The sequence below is a fragment of the Garra rufa genome, chromosome 23 (genome assembly GCF_049309525.1).
Source record: "Garra rufa chromosome 23, GarRuf1.0, whole genome shotgun sequence".
Lineage (NCBI taxonomy): Eukaryota > Metazoa > Chordata > Actinopteri > Cypriniformes > Cyprinidae > Garra > Garra rufa.
In genome coordinates, this window is record NC_133383.1 from 2,652,832 (window position 1) to 2,662,932 (window position 10,101).

The 10,101-nt window shown below is 30.9% G+C and overlaps 1 protein-coding gene across 1 annotated transcript in view; it reads left to right on the forward strand.

The window, feature by feature from the left end:
* The window catches only part of LOC141299823 (adenomatous polyposis coli protein-like), a gene marked incomplete at its 3' end in the record, with an annotated part of 204,026 nt that overhangs the window by 112,454 nt on the left and 81,471 nt on the right, over nt 1-10,101 (forward strand). The gene's annotated exons all lie outside the window — the stretch shown is intronic.

Genomic DNA, 10,101 nt, shown 5'->3' on the forward strand with positions numbered 1-10,101 from the left:
ATAAGAACATGCTCTGTTTGAGCTCTCGCTCTTCCTGGACCAAAAAAACGCCTCCAGCACCAGAAATACGGAGAAAGCAATAACACATGCTGCAGATAGACTGAAAAACAGACTTCTTTTAAAGATAACATCACATGAATAGTCTTCATGGGCTTCATACCTGAGAACGTGAATTACGTCTGTCTGGATGAGCTTCAGCAACACCCTCATAATTTGTTTTGTAGTTACAGCTCATGTCTGATATTAAATGTTATGAAACAATGTTCAGAGTCTCAAGACATCACACATGGGGGGCCAGTTTCTGGACTTTCTGAAAAATATCTAAAGATATCCTGGGCTTAATGTGAGTATTGTATTCTGTCTCTGACCTTATTTGTATGATACTAGACACAGATTACATTTATTTTTAACTCCCTTTTCTGCAACTTATTTATTTGACTTTTTATTATTAATTCAAATTTGTATGCCATAAGGCAAATGTTGCAAACTGTGAAACTCTAAAATCAACAAATAAAGTTTCTCTTTGGATTAAAATATGGAGGCCAAAATATATTTTTAATGCTTTTAAAGTATATTTTTCACAAATATGCAAAAATATGGAGGCCAAAATATATTTTTAAATGCTTTTAAAAATATATTTATATTTTTTTAATATATTTTTCAATAATATGCAAAACTATGGAGGCTAATTTTTTTTAAATGCTTTTAAAATATAATTAGATTTCTTATATATATATATATATATATATATATATATATATATATATATATATATATATATATATAAAAAAATACGGATGCCAAAATATTAGTACAAATATATTTATATTTTTAAAATATATTTTTCACACATACACAAAAATACAGAGGCCAAAATATTTTTTAAATGCTTTAAAAACTATATTTGTATTTTTTAAATATACTTTTCACAAATATGCAAAATATGGAGGCCAGCTTTTTCTGATTGCCAATATATATATTTTTTAATTCTTATAAAAAAAATATATATTTTTTAAGTATATATATTTTTAAAAATATATATTTTTTTACAAATATGCAAAAATATATTATTAAATGCTTTTAAAAATATATTTATATTTCTTAGATATATTTTTTCAAAAATATATAAATATATTTTATGCATTTTTTTTTTTAAATATACGAGGTGCGGATAATTGAAGTATATATATATATGGAGGCCAAAATATTTGTAAATGTTAAAAAAAAAAAAAAAAATATATATATATATATATATATATATTTTTTTTTTTTTTTAATTTAAAAATATACAAAAATAGCAAAAACATATATTTGTAGAAAATGTGAAATGTGAAAATTTGAAAATACATATTTTTTTGCCAAATGGAATTATTTATTTAGCTTTCTGGCATTAGTGATGTCCAAACCAAAAAAAAAAAAGCATTTACTTGAAAGCCAATTTCACAAATAATTACAAAGAAACACAACTGTCACATTGAATTAAATGTAAAATGTCAAAGTTGAAAGACTGAAATAGTAAAGAATCCAAAGACACCAATATAATGATTTGACTAACTGTTCAAAATTTACAAGCAAAAATGTGCATTTTTTGGTATCTCAGGACCCATAGGTGGCGCTGTTCCCAACTTTGGCATATACCCTCAGAGCATGGTGTTGATGAAGCATACCAAGTTTAATTTCAATTGATCAAAGTTTGGCCAAGATATAACCTCTGAACCAATTTTGGGTTCAGACTTTGTGACATAACTTTTGAGAAGAATTGGATCTTATTAGTGGAGTAGAGTCTTATTAGCTATTGAATGTGATCAGTTTGAAGAGAGGGATCAGGTGTACTAAGTTTCAATTTTCTAGAATTAGGGGTTCAAGGGTTATTACCATTTAAATGTTGAATTTTAGAACTAGTGGTGGTGCTATAGTGTTGGTCCTAGAGACCCCAAAATCACTACAAGTGAGCCAAATTTCATCATTTTTCTATGTTCTTTTCATAGAGCTGCCATAGACTCCCATTGGACAAAAATAAGAAGAAAACATACACATACAATAGAGGCTACAGCCCTTCCGGCTTGGCCCCTAATAATAAACAATCAGCCAGTATAGGATGACAATCGTTAGTCTCTATCTTAGATTTAGAGTCCTGCAGATAATATTTCTAAATTTCTCTATGAACTGAAGCCCTTCACTCTGGTTATTGATAAAAAAAACATCCTCAAATCAGAAAAACGGATGAAAATGGAACATAGTGAATATTAAGTTTCACTATCCATAAAATGACATGCGTTATGTTATGCAGAAGAGCTTTATAATTGTAATAATTTAAATTGAACGCAGACACTGAGCCTTACGATTAAAGGAAGTAATTAAACCCAAGAGAGAGTGATTAAATGCTCTGTGTAGGTGCCATAAGAGGATTTCTCTCTCTTTATTTATTATTTATTTAATGTTAATATGATTAAGACCATCAACAGGGTCATGCAAGTTAAATGCTTGAAAACAGCTTCTGTGTGCAGATTCAATGAAAGATGATGTTCAACTGATGGCTATAATACACGAAAATCCATATCACAAGTTAAAAACCACCAAGCAAAACGTTTTGAGTAAAGCTTCAGACTTGATTTCATGCAGTGATGTTTTTAAGTGAATTTTAAGCAAAACAAAACAAAGTGATTTTCTTCTGAATTTATCCCAAAGACAAAGTTTACGTCCAAGTAAGTGTCCGAATGGATTGAAGATGCTCAGAAAGGTCAGACTATGTTCAAATGTGGGGAATTAAAATCTAATTTCCCATATTTATTTCCATCTCATGGCTTTAAAATAGCAAAGCCAAAGGCCTCATGCAGACTGGAACGACAGCAGACAGACGTCACCAAAACAAACACAAATACAGACAGAAAACAACAAAACACGCTCACAGTGATGACAGATCCAAATACAATCATCCCAAATGACCACTCAAACCATTATATGACTATTTATATACTTTATGACCAATGGAAAGTGGTATTTTGGGGTCAAAATAATGTTTTAACAAACAAACATCTCCAGAACAGATGACTAAAATCATCTAAAATAATTTGTCTAATATTAATGGAGAATTAAAAAATATAAACTCAGAATTGTGAGATCAAAATGAAGAATTAAGAAATATACTCAGAATTATGAGATCAAAATGAATAGTTATGAAATATAGATCCAGAATTATGAGATATACATTTAGAATTATGAAACAAACTCAGAATTATGATACATAAAATCAGAATTATGAGATATAAATGGAAAATTATGAAAAATAGTCATAATTGAGAGATATAAACTGTGAATTATGATATAAATGGAGAATTATGAAATATATACTCATAATTGAGATAAAAACTCAGTATTATGATATATAAACTCAAAATTATGAGATATAAATGGGGAATTATGAAACATACTCCTAATTTTAAGATATAAACTTATAAAATTATGAAATATAAATGAAGAATTATTAAATATATACTCATAATTGTGAGATAAAGTCAGAATTATGAGATATAAATGGAGAATTATGAAACATATGTGACCCTGGACCACAAAACCAGTCTTAAGTCGCTGGGGTATATTTGTAGCAATAGCCAAAAATACATTGTATGGGTCAAAATTATTGATTTATCTTTTATGCCAAAAATCATTAAGGAACTAAGTAAAGTTCATGTTCCATGAAGATTTTTTGTAAAATTCCTACTGTAAACATATCAAAATGTAATTTCTGATTTGTAATATGCATTGTTAAGAACTTAATTTGGACAACTTTAAAGGTGATTTTCTTTTTTTGCATCCTCAGATTTCTGCTTTCAAATAGACGTATCTCAGTCAAATATTGTCCTATCCTAATAAACCATACATCAATAGAAAGCTTATTTATTGAGCTTTCATATGATGTATACATCTCAGTTTTGTCAAATTTAACCTTATGACTGGTTTTGTGGTCCATGGTCACATATACTCATAATTGTGAGATATAAACTCCAAACGATGATATATAAACTCAAAATTGTGATATAAATGTAGAATTATGAAATATATAATAATAATTGAGAAACTCAAATTATGATATATAAACTCTGAATTATGAGGTATAAATGAAGAATATAATATATAAACTTAAAATTATTAGAAATAAATGGAGAATTATGAAACAGTCTCATAATTGTGAGATATAAGCTCAGAATCATGAGATATAAATGAAGAATTATGAAATATATACTCAATTGTAAAATATAAACTCAAAATTATGAGATTTAAAAGGAGAATTATGAAATATATACTCATAATTGTGAGATAAAAACTCAAATTCATGACATATAAACCCAAATTATGAGATATGAATGGAGAATTATGAAACATACTGATTTATAACTCAGAATTGTCCTTGATAAAGCTGTATTTTAAGACCAAAACTATATTTTTAACAGAATAAGGAGATAATAAAAAGAATAATAAGAATAAATAAGAATGATAAAAACACTTATTCCTACTTCAACAAGTCACTTAAACGATTATTTGCCTATTTCTATAACTTATGCCCCATATAAAGTGGTATTTTGGCGTCAAAATAATGTTTGAACAAATCAAATCAATCAAAAATGCACAAAATGCAGTGTTTACCTGCGGTGCTGCGAGTGTCTCTCAGAGCCTGCGGTGTTTGCAGTGAGATCAGTTCACATGCGTGTGAATGCCGTTGGATGTGAACGGCTCCGGCTGTGTTCTAATCCAGCGGAGAGGCGGAGCTTCACTTCCAGTCATCATGAGCACACTGACTGACATGGCAGCTGGACACTGATGCACATGCTCAATTGATTTCCTATACACTATTGTCACTTTCAATTGCCCACAATTTGTTCATCTGGACTCAGGAGACTGTAATGTCAATGCCATGCATGTTTAAAGCAAGAGTGATATATGGAAAACACATATAAATGAGACCATAAAAACCTATTATGGTCAGACTAAAACTAAGATTTTCCACTATTGATTTACTTTTGTAGTTTTTATTAACGTTTTGAATTAGTTTATATTTTTAGATTTTGTGCTCACTTTAATTCCAGTAAAAAGTTTTAGAATGTTGCTTTTATTAATATATTTATTTTTAAATTCTTTATTTATTAGTTTTCAGTACTTCTATGGAAGCCTGTTTCCAAGAAAGAAAAAAAACATGCATAATTAAAATAAAAGATCTTTTTAAACTTTATTTTTTTCTCTCAGTTCTGAGTTTATATCTCACAATTCTGTTTTTTTTTCTTGCAATTTCTTTTTTTTTTTTTAGAAGTGAGAAAACAACTCACAATTACTTGCTTATTTTTTATGATGTGATGTTTTTTCACAATTGTTTAAAAAATTACCATGATGTAAAAAAAAAAAATAAGATGAGATTAAAGTCGTAATTACGAGAATAAAGTTTAAATATTTTGAGAATAAAGTCAAAATTACGAGAATAAAGTCGAAATTACGAGAATAAAATTGTAGCAATTAAAGTTATAATATTTTAAAACTGACTTCCACTGAACTCCATCTGAGAAATAAAAATGGTGCTTTGGCAAGTAGCTGAAATAAAATATGGTTGTTTATACTTCATTTTACTTCAGTTAACGTTTATATTATTATTTTTTTTATATTAGTTTTAGATAACGATAACAACCCTGAATTGTAAAAACAGATTCCCCCCTCCTCCTGGAATCTGATCTTTCTAGATGTGGATAAACTTTACTTTTGTAAGTAAAACTTCAACTAAATGGCCAGAGAGTCTCAGTAAGAGTCTTTTAGCACATATAATAAGACTCATGAGGGAGTCCTGCTAAACTCTCCCCTGGTCAGAATAAGGGAACTGGACAGGAGCCACTGCATGTCAGGAGCTTCCAGCTTTTAAAATAAGCATCCATGTGTGAAGAGACTCCTCAGAGACAAACGCCTAGGTGGATAAAAGCTCACAGACACTGATCGGATCAGAGCCGAGCGCTACCTGCTGCTCATTCACCCTTTATACAGCTTCATTTCAGCCCACAGCCCAGTTCACACGCTAACAACAGCAACGCCAGAGGCACACATTTACTGTGGCCGAGATTGACGTGCGTCTGAAAGCACATAAGGAAATGCTACAACAAAACCTGCTCTTTAACAGGATCATTTCGTGAATTTCGAAAGAATAACAGCACCCAACAACTATACACCACTGAGTTCAACAGGAATCAAACCGTAAAAATGCTGATCAACATCTAGTGTCTCAACAAAATTGACAGCTTAACAGCATTCACACTGTGAAACTTATTTTTGTTGTGTCATTGAAAACTCTAGCATCTGTGAAATATTATATGTGACCCTGGACCACAAAACCAGTCATAAGGTTAATTTTACAAAACTGAGATGTATACATCATATGAAAGCTCAACAAATAAGCTTTCTATTGATGTATGGTTTGTTAGGATAGGACAATATTTGACCGAGATACATCTGTTTGAAAATCAGGAATCTAAGGGTGCAAAAAAATCAAAATACTGAGAAAATCACCTTTAAAGTTCTCCAAATTAAGTTCTTAACAATGCATATTACTATTCAAAAATTACATTTTTATATATTTATAGTAGGAATTTTACAAAAAATCTTCATGGAACATGATCTTTACTTAATTTCCTAATGATTTTTGGCATAAAAGAAAAATCAATAATTTTGACCCATACAATGTATTTTTGGCTATTGCTACAAATATACCCCAGCGACTTAAGACTGGTTTTGTGGTCCAGGGTCACATATATTAAATATTTTATTTACATACAGCGATATTGCAAGGCTACGAGTGTGATACTGCGTTTATTCAACAATTAAACAACACAAGTGTGTAAATACATAAGAAACAGCAATGAAGTGTCTTTAAAAACCTCTTCTGTGCAGAACTACTTCCTTTTTTTTAGTTGGACAGTTTAACAGCTGAGCCCAAGCCTCCATTAACTAATTAAAAAAATGTCACTTTAGAACTAGTAACTAAAGAATGTTGAGTTGCTTCATTGAAAGCTATTTGTATTACTGTATTAAAAGCTCATTGTAGAGCATTATGAGAGATGGACAAGTGTGATTAACTGCATCTAATACAGCATTAAATCTTCAGCTCAGTCTCATATTCACAATAAAACATTAGTTTGAATGTCCACTGCGGAAAACGTTATCTTTGATGTAACGTTAATAACCTTTTATCTGTCATCTGTATTTGTTAGCTGCATCAAGCTGTTGTTGAAATGAAAAATAACTTCAGTTTAAAACAGTGTTTATTTTTCAGTATAAAAGTCTTTACAGCTGTCTGTTGACGTTATCTAACGGCCGAACATTGTGAATAAAATCACCATCACGAACACACACGCTGTTTCTCAATACTAAACAATACTATTTTCAAAACACTATTAAATAATATTATTTAATAAACAACAACAACCATCATAAAAGTTGCTAGGCAATTCAGTCAAAAGTACACAGGCAGTGCTATGATATACAGCACTGACTTTACATAAACATGAGGAGATTTTGTCAAAACTATTTGCTGTGGAACAAATGATAAATCAATGAGACCAAATATTGCCCATTAGATTTATCTAAAACAAATTATATTCATGTTTAACCACTATAGAGACATCAGAGCCAGTGGTAAATTCAAGAAGATCTGGCTGAAGTGTGTCACACAAATATACATTCAAAACTCAAAGCATCTGTCAAATATTTAACATTTGTGCATTCCTTATATACAGCGAGTCGATATACAGCCATATCAAATGGCTACGAGTATGATACTGCGTTTATACAACAGTTCGACCGCACAGGTGTGTAAATACATAAGAAACAGAAACGAAGTGTCTTTAAAAACCCTTTTTTGTGCAGAACTACTTCCTTTTTCAAATCTCAGTTTGACAGTTTAACAGCTGAGCCCAAGCCTCCATTACTAATTAAAAATACGTCTTCTTAGAACTAGTAACGCAGAAATAGTTGCTTCATTGAAAGCTTATTGTATTACTGTATTAAATGCTCATTGTATTATGTAGACTATTATGAGAGAGATGGACTGAGTGAGTGTGATTACCTGCATCTAATACAGCATTAAATCTTCAGCTCAATCGCATATTCACAATAAAACATTAGTTTAGAGGTTCGCTGAGGAAAACGTTATCTTTGATGTAACCTTAATAATCTTTCATCTGTTAAGAATGATTTCCGATGACAGCGCTGCTTGGTGCATTTGTTAGCTGCATCAAGCTGTTGTTGAAATTAAAAATAACTTCAGTTTAAAACAGAGTTTGTTTTCCAGTATAAAAGTTTTTTCTGCAGTTTCGTTTCACTATGTTATGGCAGAACAATGAAACTAAAATCATCATCAAGAACACACACACACTGTTTCTCAATACTAAACACTATCAAATACTACTATTATTTATATAAAATATTATTAATTAAATAACAATATTTAATAAACAACAACAGCCAATATAAAAGTTGCTAGGTAATTCAGTCAAAAGTACACAGGCAGTGCTCTGATATACAGCACTGACTTTACATAAACATGAGGAGATTTTGTCAAAACTATTTGCTCTGGAACAAACAATAAATTAATGAGACCAAAGACTGCCCATTAGATTAACCCAAAATGAATTATATTTTGATTTTTCTTTTATGCCAAAAATCTATAGGATATTAAGTAAAAATCTACAATGGATGTCCAATGGAGGCGAGATGTGAATAAACACTTATAAAGTGCAGTTTATAATCCAAAATACAAACAATGACTTGACTACAGACTTGACTTGACATGAAACAGACTTGAACAGGAACACAAACTCACCAAACAACAGGTTACAGCGATCAATACACGACAAGGAACAATGGCAACATGAGGGCTTCTTATACCAAACAATGAGGAACACATGAGACAAATCAACCAATGAGAAACAAGCCACAAGTAGCAGAAATACATGAGGGAAAGGGAAGCAATACACTAACAGCATGAATCAAACTACAAAATAAAAGACATGAAAACAAAAACAAAACCCAAAACAAATCTTAAAACCCCACGTTACAAGATCATGTTCCATGAAGATATTTTGTAAATTTTTCTACCGTAAATATACCAAAACTTAATTTTTGATTAGTAATACACATTGCTAAGAACTTCATTTTGACTAAAATCTTTAAAGGCGATTTTCTCAAACTTTGGTTTTATTTTATTTTTATTACACCGTCATATTCTAGATTGCAAATAGTTGAATCCCCAAATATTGTTCTATCATAAACCATATATCAATGGAAAGCTTATTTATTCAGCTTTCAGATGATGTATAAATCTCAATTTAAAAAAAAGACCCTTATGACTGGTTTTGTGGTCTAAGGTCACACATAAATATTAAATTTAATATATAAATATTAATCAGCTTGCCTTGTGCTGTCTGTGTGGACGACTTGAGAAATATCAGATTCTGAGTCAAACGTTGAACACTTTTAATGAATACCAGCACATTTCCTTTTCTCAGGCTTTTCATAATGCAAATGATCAAAAAAAAGAAACATTCTGCTTTAGGGAGAAATTTTCATTCACTGGAAATGACACAACCATCACAGTGAAATTATATAAAAATGTAAATTAATATCTCACCCATATCCTGGTCAGTTCTGGCCCTATTTAGTCGGTTCAGATCAGCTCAAGGACTAAAACACATCCACAGATGTAAGTTGGAGCCACTGGGACCTGCGTGTGTCGTCTACTGTGAGCGCTGACTGGAAACATCTGACTGATGAATCCACACCGGTGATTGTCTCAAAGCGCCGGCTTCCATCTGACCCCCTCTGACGACAGGAACATATGACGCTAGTCTGAGCGCAGAGCTGCTGGAGAAAGCCTGCTGAATCTACAACTAATTTGCCACCCATAATATCCTAACAACCCCATAGCAAACACTAGAAACCACTCACACGTCTTAGCAGCTGCAAGCAAATAAGTTTTAAACAACAAAGTTTCTCAAATCACTGATACGGCAGACTCAGATCACAGTCCACTATTTTGCATTAGTCAATATGTGAAGATGAGCACTGTAAGTG